Raw genomic sequence first — 19,996 nt, forward strand, 5'->3', positions numbered from 1 at the left:
ACCAGAATTCAAACCAGCTTTCTCTCCTGGTAATGCGGTTCATTGCTTATAATTGACCTGCTTTCCTGGCAGTGAAGAGAGCTCTACCAGCCAGCATATACTGTGTGACTGTAGCCTGTAATTACTTAGATTTAAGCCCTTGAAGGAAAATTTTAGGAGCTTTCTCCGCTGAATTGAAACTGTAAAATAATATATATAAAAGAAAAAGTTTCCAAGCTAGTCTTTTAAACATCTAAGCAGAGTCAGGGAAGGAAGCTTAGCACTTCTGAGCTGGTGGCAGAATACAGCTTTCTGGAAGAGGTTATGGTTTCGGATCTCCAGGATGGATGACCAAGGAAGTAATTTTTGTCACTCTCTCAGAGCTGGGGATTGCAGTGGGTGACACAGAGGTACCAAAACAGTTTTGCCATTCTAAAAGCACACTGTACCAAAGAAACCCAAAATGGTAAGGTGTTGCAGTTGGCCGTGGTCCTGTGCAGCACTACAGCTGCAGCTGCAGCATCTCCAGTTGCTGGTACTGACCCACTCACACACCAACATCTCCACACACACCCTTCTCCGGCAGCTGGCCAGGGCACTCCAGTCCCTCTGGTAGCCAGTTTTTCCTGTGGTCTCACCTGTAGAGAGACACACGTACCCCGCTGGCTCCCAGGACCTTCTCCTACTTGCCAACTAGTCCAGCTTGGTGTTTGCTAGTGATCACACACCGGCCCCTGGTCCCAGTCCAGCTGCTGCCCCCAGACCCCGTACACACAGGCATGCAGAACAGAGTCCCTCACCCAGGAAAACAGTGAGAAATGAAGTTTAATAGAAGATAGGACAGACTGCACTCACCACGCACAGGGCGTGGCTGGACAAGCGTACTGACCGGCACTATTTACACAGGGATGGCCCTTTCTATCTCCTTATCCCTCTATTTTATCACATATGTTCCTCCCAAGACCATCTTGATGCCTCCCTTTCCCAACTGTGGTTCCTTCCCTAAACATCCTATTGTAAGTCTTGTGCAATCCCCAAATGTCCATCCCCTGCATCCTATGTGTCCCACACCCCCTCAGTCCCAAAGGAGCTCCAATTGACTCATCTCAATGGGTTTCACAACTGTACCCTGGGGCTGTAGATCTCCTGGGACAGCCCTGGGACGAGCCAGGCAGAGTGTCCCTTCTCTGAGCCCATAATTTGGGTCTCCACCTGCCATTGTGCCCTGTGCTCCTCCCGGCTTATGGAGATGGGAATGGGATGGGCTGATGGCTCCTGGGATGGGTCTGGGAGTAGCTGGGCAGGGCATTATTTGGTTCCCCTGCCTGCCATGGACTCTCTGTTCTCCTTTGTGGGTGTGCAGGTGAGATTTTTGTTGCATAACCTAATATAGCCCACAGAAGTGGCCAAGACAGTCACGGCCATGTTCTGGCACAACCTTACATGGCAGTCTCCACCAAAAGGTGATGTCTCCCACCTTTCCTGGTGGGAGGTGAGGGGAATAGGAACAGGTGTCTAAGGGGAACAGCAAACCTCTAGTCCAAAGTGACATCATGAAACTTATTCTGGGAAGGAGGTGACTGCCCATCAGCCGCTCTCATACATCACTTCTCGTATCATTTTGTGCTTCATGCTGAATTTGGGGGCTACCCATGCAGGGTGGTGTTTGAGCAGATGCCTTCCCTTTGGATCAAGACATAGACTGGGTATGAGCAAAGTGTCCAGCTCCAAAGCTTGGGGCATTTCTGAGCAGATGTGGGTGCCTGAATGCAAGCACCCAGGCATATTTCAGGTGTTACATGGCCTCTAGTCAAGTTTAGGCATCTGCAAGGCTAAGCAGCTTAAAGCGTGGCAAGTCTGGATTGCCTTCCTGAATGCGCACACCACATCAGATGCCAAAGCCAGTTGAAGATGCCAAAGCAGATGCAAAAACATCTGGACACCACCTAAAGCTCAAAGATTTTCTCCATCTTCTGCTGATACCCAGCATACTGCATTGGCTGATGTCCAGCAGAAGTCCTTTTCTATTCTCCTGCCTTGGAGGTAAGCAATAACATAACTTCTGCCATATAGCCATGAGGGAGAGAAGAAAATTGAGAGAGTGGGAAACATACCTCGCTGTTTAAATTAACCTCTCTGGGATTCTTTTTAGAAGATAGGAAAAATGACAACCTGATTTACAACAGCCCTTTCTGCCTTGAAATTCACGGTGTGCCTGTCCTGTCTCTCTGCATCTAGAAATAAATCATCAAGCGCTTCAGAAATGCATTCACAGAAATGTACCCTTTTATTTGGCCACCATATGTGCTTGACAGCTCAAACACACTTTTTCAGGCAGTGCTGCCCCTCTGTGTTTCTTCTCCAGACCCCCTGAGTTCGAAGTATTGATTTTACATTTAGGTTTTGCGATTTTTTTCCTTGGTTGGGGTCTCTAAGGGGCTGCAGAAGGGGACTGCAGCAGCTTTTTTCAGATTGCATAATGCTGTTTTGGGGAGTTATAATTGGAAACTTAACACGGGTGAGCAGATGAGTTTTAAAAGCTTCATCCTCCAAACTGAGCAGGATGTGCACAGATACACGAGCCGTAAGTTCACAAAAACTGCTGTAATAGCAAATTGTTGAAGCATCACCCAGCTGCTGTGTGGGCCAAGACTGGGTCAAGTTTTGCATAGGGCATGGGAGCTCAGATGCAGAAAAGGCTTTTCTCTCTTTCCACTTCACAAAAAAAAGTCTAAACTAAAACAAAGCATCAAGATTTGTCCTTCTTACCTCGTGACAGAAGAGGCAATCTAGAGGCAAAGAGAGGACTACCAAGTATTTAATTTCTCTTTCTCTGCTCAATAAAATAACCAAAGATAATCTGTTGGCTAATTTTATACCCTTGACAAAATGCTACACTGGAGAATGAACTTAAAGTAGGTATAAAACAAAAATTATTTAAAAAACAATCGCAGTTTTGAAAGTTTGTATTTTTATACAGAGAAAATGTAGGACAGGATACTGCGTGCTGTGAGGCTGAGGGTCAGCGCAGCTTGCCTGTCCCCAGGCTTGGGCACTCGGTGTGTTCGCAGGCACAGAGGAGAAGCACGGCTGTGCTCTCCTGAGCACTGGAGAGCAGGAAAATAGGGATTCACACAAACAGAAACTTTGTGCAGGATTAGCCCAGTTCTGACCATGATTTTCTCAGATCTGGAAAGAAATCCATGACAGAGGCTCCCGGGAAGTCCCCTCCAGAGTCAGGCTTAGCTGGTCCTGTGTGGGGGACAGCCTTGTTCTTGATGGTTGTTTTGATACATGGAAAACCTCAGCTGATTTTTTTCCTCCAATTCATAACTGGTTGTTTACATAAGATAGATCCAGTTCCTGGTGTGGAGAGGGTTATGATCCACCTCAAACCTGCCAGATTATTAGGATGCTCACCTGGACGGATTAAAACAGATCTCATCTGAGCTTCCCTTATTGTAGCTGAAGACTTAAACAGCAAATTAATTCAAGCCAAGTGAGAGGCTCTTCCTCTTAATTTCCAGTTTTAAAAATTGTGAAAGATCTTCATTGCATCCTGAGGCAGAGCAGGCAAATCTCTGAAATAAGACATCTGTGCGCTCGCACACGCAAAGAAAACCTGTCTGCCAGCATCCCTACTACAGATACAAACCCATGTGAACTTTCCCCATCTTCCTCTCACAGCATCTGCTCTGAGCAGGAGACTCTGATGGCAGAGCAGCCCCTGCGTTTAGTCATTTCCTTTGCCCTGGGGATGGTGGCTTGCAGGACTGGTGTGCCCTGCTTGGTTAGGAGTCCAGGTAATCCCCACGCGGAAGGCTGCGTTTCACTTTTCTGGAGTTTCAGTCTCATTCTCCATATTCCCAGAAATCTACATTCTCATTTCCTAGACCACTGCCGTATGGTCTTTTTCAGAAATAAATCTCCAAATCATCTCTGGTCAATTCATACTCTTTCAGTTGCTTGAGTGACCCTGAATGCAAGAGAGAGAATACAGGACAACACAAAAAAATACAAATCAGAGGAAAATATCTTCATGCTAAGTAAGTTTATCAAGGGCTGTTCTGGTGGTTATGAAAACTCTTTCAGTCGTTAACAAGATGTGTGTCCATGTTGTTTACAGGATAGCCAGCCTAAAAAAACCCCAATAAACAGTTGCATTAAGAGAGCTGGGGTCTTGCCTGTGGACCTTTTACTTTCAAGCTGTCAAAACTAAGTTTGGAAGGATGTTAGCCAACTCTTGTCTAAATCAGAAATGTCCTGCTCAATCCCTGGCACTGTGCTGGGAGGAGCAGGTGTCCACGGATGTGTCGGATCCATCCCTGAGTGCCCAAGTAGCCCGTACACTTACTCAAAGGGGCTTACTGGAGGTTGAACTTCACCTGAAAATACTCCAGGTTGTAGACAGACATGGTCTTGGCTGTTGCAACAAGTTACTTGGCCATGTGGGGACATGTCAACTAATTTCAGGCTGCACATAGACTTCAAGTGGCCCAGGCACTTTGCAGCTATTTTCCCCTGTTTGTGCAAACTGTTGGCAGTTTCGGGTTTTCCTCATGATACTGATAAAGTGCGATCAAGCAGCAGAGAGACCTGTCCTTCTCTTCCCTTGCAGTGTCTTCTTGGGTGCAGGTTGATGGTACAGCCACATACCTTCAGGATACTTCTGGAGAGGGGATACAGGAGTGGATAGACCTTGATTTGACCAAGAATGGCAGCTCAGGTTCTGGAACCACAAACACTGCAGTGGTGATGTTATGATTTCCTGCAATGCATTGGTTCAGGGCGTTGAGGTTTCTCTGATATCTTCATTTCGCATGTGTTTATTTGGATTTATTTTTGTATGTGACCTGAAGGCTTAATTTCCTAAGTTTATAAGTTCTAATTTCCTACATCTTATTTGGAAGGGTCTTTTTGATTAATTTCCTTGTCTAAAATGTATATTTTTTTTTTGCTTAGAGTTCATTAGTGAATGATATACAACTGAATGTATGAATAATACATAATAACCACAGTGAAGGTAGTCAGGTGACATTTCTAGTGGTTTGGTGAAGTGTAAAATAATGCACACTCATGCACTCACATACACACATCCTTTTAAGAGCACGCTACCGGAGTTTCAGGGCAGTGCGAGCGGCAGGGTTGGGACTCCTCTCATCTCTCTCCAGTTGAGAAGTCATCCACTCTCTCTTTGCAGTCAGTGGAGAGGAAAAAATGTTCCAGGGCATGATTCACCTACAACTTTAGATGTGTATCTTGCAATGAAGTGAATCAACTCTAGGACTTCCTCCATAAAAGGAGGTGTGGAGGTATTTATTTTGTAGAAATCCAAAGTTGGGTGAGATAAATTCCAGCCAGGAAGCATGCTGCAGAAGACAGGCATTAATATATTTTTATTAGCAATAGTTTAGAGGCTTGTGCTGCCAAGAATAGCAGATTGGGAAAAGGTGTGCAGGGTGAAAACCCCCAACCTTCTTTTTCTCTGTATTTTAAAGGCTTCCTTTGTGATACGCAGCAGTGCACAAAGATGCCAAACAAAGGAAAAAGGCGGCTGGGAGCCTTGAAGTCCCCAATGTTCAAACTACCAAGTAGCCACAAGATTTTTAAAAAGCGGTGGCGTGAGCAATGAGAACTGCTGCCATACTCTGCTGCTCCAGCCCATTCGTTTTGGCCACCGGTGAATGCATGGCCACAGTAAAGAACAGATTTGTTATCTCGTGTCTCCTAACAGCCCTGCTTCAGAGATATTGTATTAAGTAGTCGATGTAACGAAGGTGAGCACATTGATTAGGTACAACAGTCATTCATAATTTTGCTTAATTATATTTTCTCTAGTGTACTCTGTGTTTCAGACTTTACTAAATTTTAACTTTGCACAAAGTATTTCAGGCTCTGTGTTACTGTGCTGTGAGATGGCTTAGGACAAAGACAAGCTTGCTGCAGAATCTAGTTTTGAACCAGTTCTGACATCAGTATTCAGCAGATGCATATTTCTACACTTAAAGAACAAATGCTGTAAATTTGGAGTTGTTGTGCATTTTTCTTATACATAAAAGAACTGAAACCCCTGCTTTTTTAACTATAAAGTTATGGTTATTGCCTGAATTATGCTTTTTTTTTTTTTTTTCCTTTTTCGGTGGTGTTAGGTTGCTGCATGCTTTCCCTCGAGCTTCCATCAAAAGACGCTCTCTGTCAGTGGCCAAATGCACCCCCTGCCCCCCCCCAGGTCCTGTTGTGTTTAGGCCACAGATGCAAAACTTATGATGATTTATTACTGAAGATTGTTAAAAGGACACAGTCCACTAATAAAACTATTTTGGTTTTCTGTTGCTAATTCTGACTTGAAAGAGAGAATATGAGCTGACAAAATGTTGCAAGTTTCTTTAGCAAGGAGCAGAAATGAGGTAATGCAATTAATGCAAAGAGCAGCAGAAGCTTCTCTTCATGGGAAGCTCTCGTCATGGGAAATAATTCTTCCAAGAAAATTCACTGATGCATTATTACCTGGCGTCACAGTATACGGGTATTTGTGGAGTTTCAGTCCTAACACACACTGCCGATGTTTCTGCCTTAAAAGTTTTAAGAGTTTTTAATTGCTGCTCAATACACTGGATTTGGAAGAATTGTATTAAAAGTTGGTTGTTTACCCTTAGGTCCTAGCAGAGGAGGCAGTTTTAGGGAATGCACAAGTGTTTTGCCTCTAGAAGAAAATAAGAGATGTCATTGTCCATCTTCATCCAGACCTTGTACTCACCCGTCTCATGATTAGCCCCATTTAAGACTGCACTTCAGGATTAATCTAGTTTTTTCTCTAATGGGGATGTATTATTGAATGTTTCTTGTATCATTCATTATTTTACTTCTTCCTGGGCGAGTCCACAGCCATGTGCAGCATAAACTACCCTATTTAAGCACCACCAAGAATCTGGGGCCAAATTCAACCTCAGAATCACTACGGGCAAATTGTTAGCAAAATTTTTGTGTTTATCTGTGTACATACTAACGATATTGAAAGAGTACCCATCCAAAGGTCTGGGTGCCCAAGGGGAATTTTTAAAAACAGTAAACGAACCTGCCAGTTCAGCTGGAGCAAATGAAAAAACCCTGCAATGGAACTGCGAGACCCTCAGCGCCCCAGCTTCGCCCCCCGCCCGCGTGCCAGCGAGGTAAATCGTGCTGAGCAGGGAAACCTGAGAGCGGGCTGCTGTGGGAGCCGCGTGCGAGCAAGTGCCAGAGGTCCAAGACGGGGCACGCTGCTGCCTCCTCCTCATCCTCTGCCGCAGGACAGGTGCCTGCAGTGGGATGCTGCCCCAGAGGGGTGGAAGAAGCAGCCGGCTGTTGCTTTGCATGGGGTTTTCCTCTAAAACACAAGTGATGGCAGCATTTGGGTCAATCCTGGCTGTAACTATGCCAGTGCAGGGGACATGCAGCATGCTGGTGATCTGCTGAGACACACCAAGGCATGCAAGCTGCAAGTGGAGTATCCGCATGCGAGCGCTGGTGGGTTGGGACGTGTGACTTAAAACCTGGAGCTCATCTGAAGACTCAAAGCCCTTCTTGCTCCCCGCGACCATGCGGCGATGGCTTCGCTTTGCTCCCTCGAGCAGCTTGGGGCCGTACCTCCCTGATCTTCCCAATGGGCATGGACATCCCGGATCAGGTTGCCTTGGCTGCACCACTCTCTGCTGCTGGTGGCTGATGGTTTGGTGTGACCGGCCAGCGAGGCACGTGGTGAGGGAGGATGGAGCAAAAAGGTTTTGGGTGTTACTCAGTTCTCACTTGCACTGGAGTAAACTGGGAGTGAAGGGACAGACACTGGTGGAAGGTCAAGCCCTGTGTTTCCCTTTACACACAGACTTTCTCCAGGGCGTGTGCTATTTTTTTTCTCTGTTACCTCCTCTACCCTGTGAGGATTTTATTTATACTTTTGTTAGTCAGTAATTTCTTTTGCTTGGTTTCCTGTTTGGTGCTTAGGAGCCCCATCTCACTGCTGGTTGCTGCATATGGCTTTTACTCCCTGCCTCCTGGGGCCTCGGGCGCTATGGGCACGGTGTTCTCCCCGCATGGGAATTCGTGGTGAGGGCACCCTGTGCCGTATGGTGTTTAAGGGAAAATGAGTATTTGCATGGGACAGCTGATAAGGTCACAGTCAGGAATGATTGTGATTACTTGAAAAGTGTTGTCAGGGTCAAAATTAAGGAGAAGCAGGTTTTAGGCAGCATGGCTGAATTTTGATGGCTATTTTTCATGGCATCTTTGTCTAAAAGGCTGACAAATACTTGTGGACTATATTCATATGGTACTGCCAAAAAAGAGATGGCTCGGGGATCGGTGGCTGATTTTACAAACAGGCATTTAGGGTATTTGAGATGAGCAATTTCTAATGGGACTTAGGAGCTCTATTAGGTAGAATTTGAAAGACCTTATCCAGTAGATACAACAATGGCAATTTGTGAGCATTTAAGTTCTTAAAAACAAAATGGAACTTTTATTTTTGCACTATTTTTGAGGGGTATGTGTATACAGTGTAATTCAAAATATATGGTAAAAATGCTTATATAATTTTTAAATTAACGCTCGTTATGTATAGACACCCATTCTGCTAGATGTGGACCTACTCTGTAATATCTTGTTCCATGTGTGTCAATGTGGTTATTGGGGTGTTTACTGTATATTGGTCTATGTCAGTGGTTTCCAATCTTTTTTTTTTTTTTTTATTTGCAAATCTTACATTTTTACAGCGGGGTGCAGTCATTTGCATAGCAAATTTAAGCTTCCAGGCACTGGGTTTGCTTTTCTTAGTTAAAACTCACAAAACCCTCAGAAGCTGCCTCCAGATCCCCAGGGCTCCCCAGGCACGCTGGAAACGACTGGCCTAAAATTAATAGGAAGGTTGTACAGAAAAACAGAAGGGAAGGGAAAAAACGTGCTGGAAGGTAGCAGAGTCCCTTCCCCCGGTGCAAACAGGGCTGGCAACTGCGAGCGTCCAGGCTAATAGCTCTGAGAATGCCATCTCCTGTCCCCGGGTACTTTGCACAACTGGGTTAGGCGAGTGGGAAGCTGCTCAGATGCTTGTGCAAAAAAAATAAAAATAGGGTCAGATGGTGCTCGAAGAAACATACATAGTTTATTCCAGTGGTGCAGTAAGCATTGCTTAAGGCCATTTGGTCTCCGTAGGTACACATATGGCTGAAGGGAGAGGTCCCAGGTTTCCAGCTGACCCTGTCCCCAGGAGATGCTGAGCAGAACCCAGGAGGCTGGCAGGGAGCTGGCAGGCTGGGCAACCCCCGGCTGCTGGGAGCGCAGGTAGAAGGAAGGGGCACAGGCAGACGGAGAACGCACAGCCCCAAGGCGAGGGTCTGTGCCACGGGCAGAAGCTGGCTGGGACGGCTCCGAGGCAGGAAGCGCGTCAGCCTGGCTATTTTACTCATTAATTCCTGCCATGCCAAAATGCAACAACCTCTCTCCCCGAGCGCTTTTCGCCGTGGCGGAATACGTGTGCTCGCTTGTATTACTCATAGTTGGCTGCGATTTCTATTCGCAACATATTGTTTGACAAATGTCAATTCTGAAGAAAAATAATTTAAATTATTTCTTCGAGACAAAGTTTCAGATTTAACATTGAACAGATGCTCTGTCTAAAATTATCATAATGATTCCTCATGCCTGCTACTTACCAAGACATGTGTCTTTAATGTAAGTGTTGGAATAATAATGAAACTTCGCAGTGATTTTTTGGATAATTGAAGATTCTCCCGCATGCTTTTGAAATGTTTAATGAGCACAGGGACCTTTTGAGTTAAGGAATGCTGTTATTCCCATTTTGCAGATGTGGAAAAGTGAGACGCAGAGCTCCTGCGGTGCCTGAAGTCCAGGACCAAGGCGAACTGAGTTACGGGGGGGGACCAAGGCTCCCAGGCAGCCGGACGGGTGCTGCCCTTCCGTGGGCATTAAGCTTCTGACTGCTGATGTGATGGCTGCAAGGGGGTGTGGGCTTCTGAGGTCAGACTGTTCAAAATAAACACACCTCAGGAAAGGTGCCTGGGGGGATTTCCAAAAGCAGGGGGAGCTCAGGGCTTGTCGGCGGTGCTGACTGAGCCTAAAACTTCTGAAGATCTCATTTCACTTTTAGGGATTTACAGTTCAGGTTGTAAAAGGTTGTTAAATATGTCTGAAATATGTTTTATTCACAGGTTTCTGCTGCTCCAGCCTTCCCGAGGGGAAGGATGACATGAAAACCCTATTCCCTGTCCCCTCTTCAGTCAGGAGCGCAATTGCTCCTACTTTGGCATAGGGGCTTTAAAAAAAAAAAGACAAAACGCACAACAGCACTTATAAGTCCCCAGAGAGTTTCCCCAGCTGGAAAGACTTTGACACAGAAAGGTGAAGTGACTTGTTGGTAGTTGTATAACAAATCAGTGCGAGAATTGATATGAAAATCCCCAATTCCCACGCTGTAGCAAAGGGGTTCTTTAGGGGGAATCTCCTTTCCCACTGGGTTACTCAAACGGCAGCTCTAGCAGTAACATATATGGAAAAGCTGAAAGTCCTGACCGTGCTTTCGGGTTCTGTTAATGCATTTTAGCAGCAGGGAAGAGAGGGATGAGTTAGGGACTGGCTGGAAGTGTGCAGAGCACCGGAGGGTCTGAGCACAGTGCTGGGAACTCCTGCGCAGCAGCAGGGATGGTTGAAAAACTAATAGAGCTCAAAAAAAAAAAAAAAAAAAAAAAGGAGGTGGGAATGGTTTCAAAGAGGCCTTTTCAGGCAGCGGGTAATTTTTGCACACCCTGGGCCACGCTGAGGTGAACAGGGGTGGGTGAAGGATGGGGAGGCAGAGTAACCAGTCTAAACACCGAGGGGAGGAAAAGAGTCTGACCTTTAAATGGGGAGTGAGATGTGGTTGTTTTAACCAACCTTGACCTGAGGACCGTCCCTTTCCTGACTGAATGCTGGTTTCTAACAAAGGATTTCCACAAAACTGCCCTCCGTGGCCTGAATTTAACCCCGTGTGTTCCTGACCCCGCAGTGGGAAGAGGGGCCTCAGGGGACCCTGACCCTTCGTTTTCCCATTTAAGCAAAACCGCACTCTTGCGCCTCAGAAAATCCACCACCACCGGGCAAACACCTTTGTGCTGATGGCCTTGAATGGCATGTTTGTACCATTCAGGGGAAAAACACCTTGACCTTTTGGGTGTTGAAGCACAGAGATCAACCTCCATTACTGGGTAGAGTTTGTTTGGCTGTTTGGTGTGGGCAGAGTAAAGGGTGCTGGATAAAAATAAATTAAAAAAAAAACTATAGCATTTTTTGGAGGAAAATCTTAAATGTGCCCATGTTTGGTACTGCGTGGTGCACTTTACAAGCAATATTAGCACCTTGCTACTATTTTCATGAATTCCTGGGGCTGTGTCTTCCAAGTAGAGAGAGTTTATCAGAGCAGAGGTGCTGAAGCCTCTCACAGGCACACTGGGTGCCCTCGCCCTCTCAGACTCAAGGTGGTATTTTAATAAGTGCTTCTCACAGCCAGTTCTCAGTTCAGTCCCATGTGCAAAAAAAGGAAGGAAGATCGTAGATGTGTCAGGAGGAGATGATCTGTCTGTCTGGCCTAGTAAAATCATAACCATCATGAGGCTGCTCCTGGAATCTGAGGCACTTACACAATAACTGATTTTTCCCCACTGTGGCATGGAGTAAATTGAGAGACTTTGGTGGGCACTTTTGGTCCTTGCGTTTCTGTCCATGCTCCTGTAAGCTGTATCTAATTTATTATGTGTCCATCCAAACACTCAAGTCCAATTTGATGAAGAAAGTGGATGCCTTCCCATACCCAGTCTCTTCTATCACCACAGTCCCTCTGCTCAGTCCGGGTTGCGTTAGCTGGCCTTTAAGTGACAAACCTGCTTTTACTGCTCTTGGCCCATCAGCGTCGGTCCGTGCAGAGCTCTGGATGTGATCTGCTCTCTGTGGCCAGGAGCAAACTGGACGTGCAGCTGGGCTGTAACCCCAGCCGCTGGGACGGAGCAGCTTTGTAATTGCAGCCAGCCCGATGCGAAAGTTCGCTCAAGGGGGAAACACACCCAATTTCAGTGTTTATCAAGTGAGGTTTGGGAGGGTAGAGGCCACTCCATGTGCACTGGTTGAAAGTCCTTGTGGGCCCATTAGCATATCCCGTGTCTGACTGCATCCGTACAATTCCTTTAAGGCCTTAAGCAACTGCACCTGCTTACACCAAAGTGACTCAGGCTGAGGGAGAGGGGGGAGACTGTGGCAGCATGGGAGCAAAATTAAACACATAAAACTAGGAAGCATTTTTACATCATGCTGTCATTCTCATTTCTGTCTGGAATGAGAGAAGCTGAAATTGGGTGTGAAACTGGGCTACTGAGGAAATAATATGCTCATAGAAAGTGCATGTGCTACATGCACTTACTTTGATTTTAGCACCAGAAGCATTTTGGGGATGCAGTTTACACGGAGTTTGCTCTGTGGCTGGTTGGAGATGGACCAGACTGGTGTTGCTATAGCAGGTTCCCAATCATTAATTCTCCTGAAAAGCAACATGCTGTTTTCTGAGTGAAATGACAACCCTGTCGATGCTCACCCCAAAAAGCCCATCCTGCTAAATTTCACATTTGGCTGCCAGTGTAATTCTTTCCATCATAGAGACCTCACATTGCCATTTCATCGTTAGGTGACTTTTTTTGCTTAACTCTGACTTTATAAAGTCTGGAGTTAGATAGAATCATAGGCTTGGTAATAATCTATGGGGGTTTTGGGGTATGGGGTTTTTTTTCCTGTTTAACTAGTGATATTTTTGTTTTGTTTTGTTTTTTGTGTAGCCTGCATTAGGAAAGGAGGGCTCAGATGCAGTTTTGCTAGGATGGCCATGCCAGCTATGGGGTATAGCTGCTTTCACCACAGAATGTTTTACCAGGTACACCATGTAGTGCCAATACAAGCTTATGAAGCATATACTGATGAGCTGAGCAAAACAAGTAACCTTGGAAGAGTTCTCATTTTTGCCAATAAAACCTTATCTACAGTGGTACTTCTAATGACTGCAGAACACGCACAAAACATTTTGCTGAATATGCACATATATTTTAAATGTAAACACAGCCTGGGATGCAAGGCTACTCTTCTGCTTTCTTTTAAATGTCCCCAGCCCGCTTCCGCCCGGCTGCAAACCCAGGGGTACCTCGCCCTGTGCTCTGAGCTCGCCTCGGGCTGCCCGCAGCCGGGGTCCCGCTGGGAGCCGGGACAAACACCACGGAGCCCTTCTGCCATCCCCCGTGGACGAGGGACACGCTCTGCGGATCTCGCCTGCCTGATCCTTTTGCCCTGCCTGCAGCCGTGTGAAGGAGCACTTTGTCTGCCCCTTTTAGCGCAAGGCTCGGGCTTTCAGTTTGGTACGGCAGGGAGAACTTTAAAAAAAAGAACCAAACAAAAAACCACAAACAAACAAACCAAAGACAAAGACAAAAATAAATAAAACCCCCAACAAAACGGCGTGCGTTTCGGGGATACATCAGGCGGTTAGAGCGGGAGCAGGGTCCCGGCGGTGCCGGTGCTGGGCTCCGGGGGCAGCTCCGCGCCCCGCGCTCCGCTCCGCGCCGACCCACGCCCGCCCTCGGCTGCGGACGTGGCCGGTGAGCTCGGAGTTCCCCTCTGCTGGAAACCCCGGCGGGAGTGGGCTGGCCCCGCCACGGCCCTGCGTGGGTAGCCCCGCCGGTCCGTCCTGCAGCCGCGGGGGGATGGTCACGGGTCCCCTCCGGGATGGCACACACACACACACCCCCCCCACGGCGGCCGGGGCTGTATGTTCCCCCCACTCCCGCTCCCAAACTGCAGCCCGAGGGAAGGGCTGCCGGCGGGCTGCGCTCGGCTCCTGCCGCTCGGCCGGGGCGAAGCGGAGCGGGGTCCCCCCCGTGATGCGCCCGCCCGGGGAGGCTGCCGCGGGCAGCGCCGGTGGGGGAGCGCCTGGATCAGCGGGGAGGGGGGGGGAGGAGGATGTGGGGGAGGAAGGCGGCGAGGGAGGGATGGAGAGGGGAGGGAGGCGGCGGGGCGGGCTGAGCCGCGCTGGCAGCGTCGTGCCGGCAGCCCGCTCCCTCCTTCCCCCTCAGCCCCGGGGCAGCCGGGCTCCCCCCGCCCTCCGACGGCACCGGCTCCTGCAGGCAAGAAGCCGCTTTTGTGATGGAAAGCGCTGGCGTGTGCGGGGCGGGGGACGACCGTCTCCGACCCGCTCCTGTGGTCCAGCCCGGGTGAGTTTCGCTCCCCCCCGCCTCCTGCGTGGGCAGCCGGGATCGGGCAGCGGGCTGCCTCGGCAGCGCCTTCCGCAACACCCGGAGCCAGCCGGGGGCTGAAGGATTCCCTTGTCTGTGCCGAAAGCCACAGCAGCTGCTTGACAACAGGAAACAATGTGTAGTGAATGGAAAAAGGGGGTGGCGCTGCCTGAACAACTTCCCTTTACATCACTGCCCAAATAAGGAGCTTTAAACTAACCTTTTCTATTGCAGCCCGGCAGAAGATCCCCCTGGAGTCCCAGGGTCCCTACCTCTCACCGGGCAGAGTCATGGGAGAGCCGCGGCTGCAGTGCGGGGGGCATGTGCAGGTAACGAATCCGATCGCTTCATTCCAGGCACTCGCTGCTGGGGGCGGGGGGGGGTGTGCGCGCTTTAAAATAGATTTTTTTATTTATTTATTTTTTTTCTTGATTCAGCCGTGGTCAGTGCTGAGAGGGAAGAGCAGCCGATGAGGCGCGATTAAGAGCACTTGTAACGCACGGGCATGTCTCGCTGATGAGGTCACTGCAATGAGTAACCAGGAGTTACTGGATGTCGGGCTACTGTACACTGTAAACACGGAGGGGTTGTTTCTCTTGATCCGCCGCCAGACAGTCCGGGTGCCTGCACTGGCACAGGCGTAAACTGCAGCTCTATTCTTAATTGGCGGCCACCTCTAATTAAGGTTCTGCGAGCTGGGGACTTTCGCTGGCTGCACCATGTGGCAGGGGTGAGCTGTCTGTCTGTCTGTCTGGGACGGATTTCCTCCTTATCACTTGTACAGGAAAGCAAGTGGGGAGCGGAGGGGTTGTTCTTGGGCGACACGTGATGCCAGCGAGAAGCTGCGCAAGTAAAATCCCTGCGTGAGTTCCCAGCAAAGTGACTTTCCCAACCCAGAGTCCAAAATATCTGCTGGGCTTCTGCAGGCAGGTGAGGAGGTTGAACCTGCTGGATGCAGAGAAGGAGGGCCTGTACCTGGGGCTGACCCTTCAGGCATTTTATCTCTTTTAATTGTTTCTCGCTGCTGATTGGCACCTGCACATCAGCATAAAATGAGGCAACTTTAGAAATGCATTAAGTCTGACTAAATGAGTGCTAACGATTTAAGCTTCTTAATCCTCCTCAATGGAAATTAATAACGCTTTTGATGCACCCAGAGGTGTGATCAGAAATGCAGACACGCGCTGAGCTGCTCTATGCAAATACATGGATTGTTATTCTGGAAAAAGGCACCGTGCATTATTTTATTTTTTTTCCTCCTCGTTCTTTTGCTAATTGGCTGACCATCGTCAAAGCGCCTGGCACTTTTACCCAGATATACTCTGGCGAGTGGAAATGGCTGGGGCAGCTGACACGGTGATTTATGGTGTGAGCAATACAATCCAAACCCCGCTCCACTGCTAAAGGATAACCTGTAGCTTACAGGCTTTTCGTTTCCCTGGTGTTGAAAGATTATTAGTGTCAGTGCGCAGAGCCAGTTTTAACCTTCGCTGTCTGGATGTCCTGATAGCCTCTTCATCGTAACTCCTATCACTCTTATTTTATTTGGCTTCAGCGATCCCCTAGGAAGCTGTTTGTGCTTGTTGGGGACTGTCGTGTTTTTCTCACTATCTCAGTGCTTAAGGAACTTTTCATTCCGATTCTTGTAGGAAAATGTTCACAGTGCGGTCAGAGTGCGTTTTCCCAGTAAGAATAGGTGAGATTCGTGGGGAGTGGGATGTTGTGATTCTCACTTGGCTCATTCAGTGAGTCTCGTTGTCCCCATCCCCTTCCTGCCTTCCCTTTCTTAGCAGACAGGTCTAACTGAAGGGCTCCTGAAAATATGATTTCTTTCATCCCTAGAGAAGCATCCTTCAGTGGAGGATGCAGAGATACTGGTGTAGGACATGGTGGGGGTTGGTATGTGCTGTCCTGACTTGCTTCTGAGAAGAAAAGCCTTCTGCCTCCAAGGCTTGCTGTCGGGCTTCTTGGGCTGGTGAAGGATTCACCGCAGTCCTTATTAAGGAAAGGAAAAACCAAGTCTGTAGAGGACTTGTGTAAACTGTGCATCAAAGTAAAAACTTCCAGAAGTTACTAGCTGATTAATTAATGAATGTGTTACCACTAAACTGCTTGCAGCAGGTCTGGGCTTTGTGTCCTCTGGGACGCGTTCAGCATACACAGAATTGCAGTGCAGCCCTGAGAAATGCCTTTGAGGAGCCCTCTCCTCTCCCGGAGAAGCTCGTAAAGGAAGACTTACTCACTGTGACTGACCATTTTCATCCTAATCCACATTGGGCACTTCTAATTTCTCCATGTTGGACACCATCCATTTCAGAAACATTCATGTGTCCCGCTGCAGCTTCTCTACTGCTTTTAGCATCTTAACAAGGGACCCTCACAAGATTTCTTCCCCCCCCCCCCCCGCCCCATGAGGGGCTGCCCAGGTGCACGTGTGGCAGAAAAAGCAGAGACAGGACCACAGGCTCTGCTCGTTTGGTTTTCCTGTCTGAGCAAAAGCATGTTCTTGCAGCCGGGGTGGAGGAGAGAGCAGACCTGGGGGCGAACAAACTCAGAAATGTTTGGAGTTTGCTCTTGAAAAATATACGGCAGCCGTCAAAAGAATAGTTCAGTGTTCAGCTTGCGTAGTTGCAGCGTGTGCGAGCGTGATCGGATGTGGGGGACTACTACAGGGATCCGGTGGGGTGAGTCCCCGGAGAAACGGTTTCGAAAATAATATTTATTCTGAAGTTAACAACAAAAGCGCTGTTGAGAAACCTTTCCTGAGCGGTGGGGATAAGGCATCGCTGACATGGATGGTTTAGCAGTAATCGGAGAGAGCAGGGAAGTGTATCCCGGCTGGGGAAATCACCGTGGCCATCCTGTTGATTGGGTGGCAGGTCATTAATGAGGGGCTCCTGGGAACTCCCTTGCCATACGTCACTGGCAAAGTCCCACGGCCACGTCGGGTAGCTCCTTCTGCGTTAGGAAAGCTGGCTTTCCTCCGGCTTCCTCCGTCTCCCCTAATCACTGAGGTTCCTGCTGACTCTGTGCTCGGAGGAGCTCTGCCGTCATAACTTCTGGCCACATTTGGCTGCACATGTTGAATGCAAAGTGTTTCAGCAGACTCGCCGTTTCTAAAGCGCTTTAAAGCATTTGGTTTCTTGGCAAGGGGGTTCAAACTTCGGGGGAAAAAAAAAATCTCAAACCCCACTGGAAAGGAAAGCAATTTATTTAAAATATACATTCAACACCATTGTCTCTGACTTTAAAAAGGCTGCTTGTTAGCAGATCTTTACAGCTCTGCTGGGATCTGCAGTCAGTAGGGCCGGTTGGGATGCAGGGAAATATTTATTCTGTTTTCCATTCTGCCCATTACACTTGCTGAATTCTTCCCACCTTTCCCCTGTTAATCCGGGCCGATTTCTCACTGGTGCTCCCTCTCCTGGGCTCTGCCGAGACCACCTTGCAAGAGGACAGTTGTGATTAGTGCTCCCGCTGTGCCACGACTTCAGTTGAAGAAAATGGTCTTTCCCAGGCCGGCTTTGCACAGTCAGCTGGGATCTCGGTCTCTATAATCGGTGCAGTAATCTGAATGGAGATTTTTATCCTGCCCAGCTCTAATTACATGCCTGCATAAGGTGAACCTTTTAATGAGCATCAAAAGACACATTGTGTGTCAGGGAGGGCCTGTGTTAAAGGGACTAGGGGATTATTCAGTCATTCAAAAAACATTTGGTGAAAGTAAATGTGCAATAAATCTTACTTATCCTCTACGATGCCTCATTTTCTTTGCAAAGCTCTGAACCAAGCCCAGCCCCTCCTCCGTAGGAAGTCCAGGCTGTGAGTAGCTCGTGTAGCACGGGTTTTCACTTACTGCCACTTGTCTGAGCTTTCTGAGAAGGTGAACAGGGGTTGCACGTGCAGCAGGGTAAGGTGAGGAAATCAGCCATGCAGGGCTGAATAGATGAGAACAGATGTTCCTGAGTGTTTACTGTGTGGAAATCTTCTGAGAAGTCTTTTCCCTAAGAAGAACAGAAACTAACCCATTTAAATACATCTAGATGGTATTTTTGTAAAGCCTTTTTTTTTTTCCCTTTTCTTTTTTTTTTCCGGTTGTACGGAAATTTAAGTTTGGGGACACTTTCCTTCTGGGAACTGCTCAGCGACTTTTAAGCAGGGATAATGAAGAGGAAACCATGAGTGAGATCAAGTTTTCCTACCTTCCCAAAATGGGCTTGCTGTAAGCAAGGACTGCTTGTTCCTCACTGCCTTGAAGCTCGTGTATTGTCTCATATAGGCACAGAGCGCTTGCAGAGCATCACTGTAGGGGCGAGCAGGTGGGTCAGCCACTGGTACAAACTCAGAGTAGAGGATCTTCAGCACTGTGGGAAACCTTATTATACACTGATGATATAAAAATCTTTTTTGTGCAAATGAGGTTTTCAGTTTCAGCAGCTCCTCAGTCTCCAGATCCACACGACTTATCCAGCCCTTCCCTAGTTCCTTCCTTGGACTTTGGAGGGTCACCTACTCATTAAACTGTTATTCAGGCTTTGCAGCCCTGGGAGGCTTTGGGGTTTCAGTTATTTTGCTCTGCTTCTCCATTAGACCTACAGATTTTAGGCAGGAAGGCAAAGTGTGTCAAAAATTGGCTAGATCCAGTGGAATTCAGACATAGGATTTGGGTTTCTCTGCTAATGTTGCTCTCAGATGCACTGAGACCTGGAGGGGTTTGCTGAGCCCTCATCTGGTGGTGCAGTTTAGAGGGGAAACCTCAGGAGAATCCAATAAAATTGAGCCTGGCCCTTTTCCCAGCAAACCTGGTTTTAAGTGTAGTAGTTTCCTGAAGTCTTTACTGCCACGCCTCTATGTCCAGATTGAAATCCAACTTCTGCATTGCTTACATGGTCTGTCCTGGAGCAGAACTCAAAAGGCACAAACCAGACAGAACTGTTAACTCTATAACCACCTACTGTCACTTTTCGTAAGAATTACTAGTAGATTTAAGTCTCGGTTATACATGGACTGGCCTTCTTCATCTTCAGGTGTATGATTATTCTCTTGATAGCCCCATCTATCAAGAATAGCACAATGAACCGTGAGCCAGCGGTGATGAAGGGACCCAAGGGCTGTTGCGTTGTGAGCTGCTTGTGTTCCCGACTCAGGGTAGGGTATGGTCTTGGGTTAAAAGGCCAACTAGGTAAGTGTGTGACTGGACACGTGCTCCCCAAAAGTAACGTAGTAAGATAAGTTGGGGGTTGAATGCTTTAGAGGTCTATTGGAAGTGATGGTGTGCCGTCTCCAACCATTGGTGAAGGTGAATGGAATGAGTGGTTGTTATTTAGGTGGTGGGGTACAGGGTTCACAAAATAGGTTGTGAAACTTGGAGAGCTTCTAGGAACTTTCAAGGAGTTTAGGAGGAACACCCTGGGCCCTGGGCTTTTGGCTGGTTCCTGCTGCCCCAAGCTGCTGGGAGATGCCCAGGAAAAGGTGTTGGATTAGAAAAGGTCTCCCCATTCCCTGCTGCTCAGGGTGAGGCAGCGAGGACCCCAAGTGATGCAGTGAGTGACCTGGGGCCAAGGCAGCGGGTTTGTCACTAACGGGAATGTGTTTCAGAGTTTTCCATGAGGCATCACTGACTCTTTAAATAGCTGCCCACAGGTTTCCTGTGTTCCCTCCTGCCCTTTATTCAGTTTGGTTTTTTGTGTTTGTTTTTTTTAAATCTCCTTTTGGGGAGATTTACTAACATA

The 19,996-nt window shown here is 47.9% G+C and overlaps 1 protein-coding gene across 7 annotated transcripts in view; it reads left to right on the forward strand.

The window, feature by feature from the left end:
* HIVEP3 (HIVEP zinc finger 3) overlaps positions 1–19,996 on the forward strand; it is a 326,648-nt gene that overhangs the window by 194,286 nt on the left and 112,366 nt on the right. For 5 of the 7 annotated variants that reach the window (XM_054802485.1, XM_054802484.1, XM_054802483.1 and 2 more), the window contains one exon: positions 14,499–14,593. The gene's annotated coding sequence lies outside the window, so the exon portion shown is untranslated. Of the gene's footprint in view, positions 1–14,081; positions 14,244–14,498; positions 14,594–14,966; positions 14,995–19,996 lie in introns of those variants that run through there. The other 2 variants (XM_054802487.1, XM_054802489.1) reach the window with 2 other exon arrangements.

Source organism: Grus americana, chromosome 23, assembly GCF_028858705.1.
Source record: "Grus americana isolate bGruAme1 chromosome 23, bGruAme1.mat, whole genome shotgun sequence".
NCBI lineage: Eukaryota > Metazoa > Chordata > Aves > Gruiformes > Gruidae > Grus > Grus americana.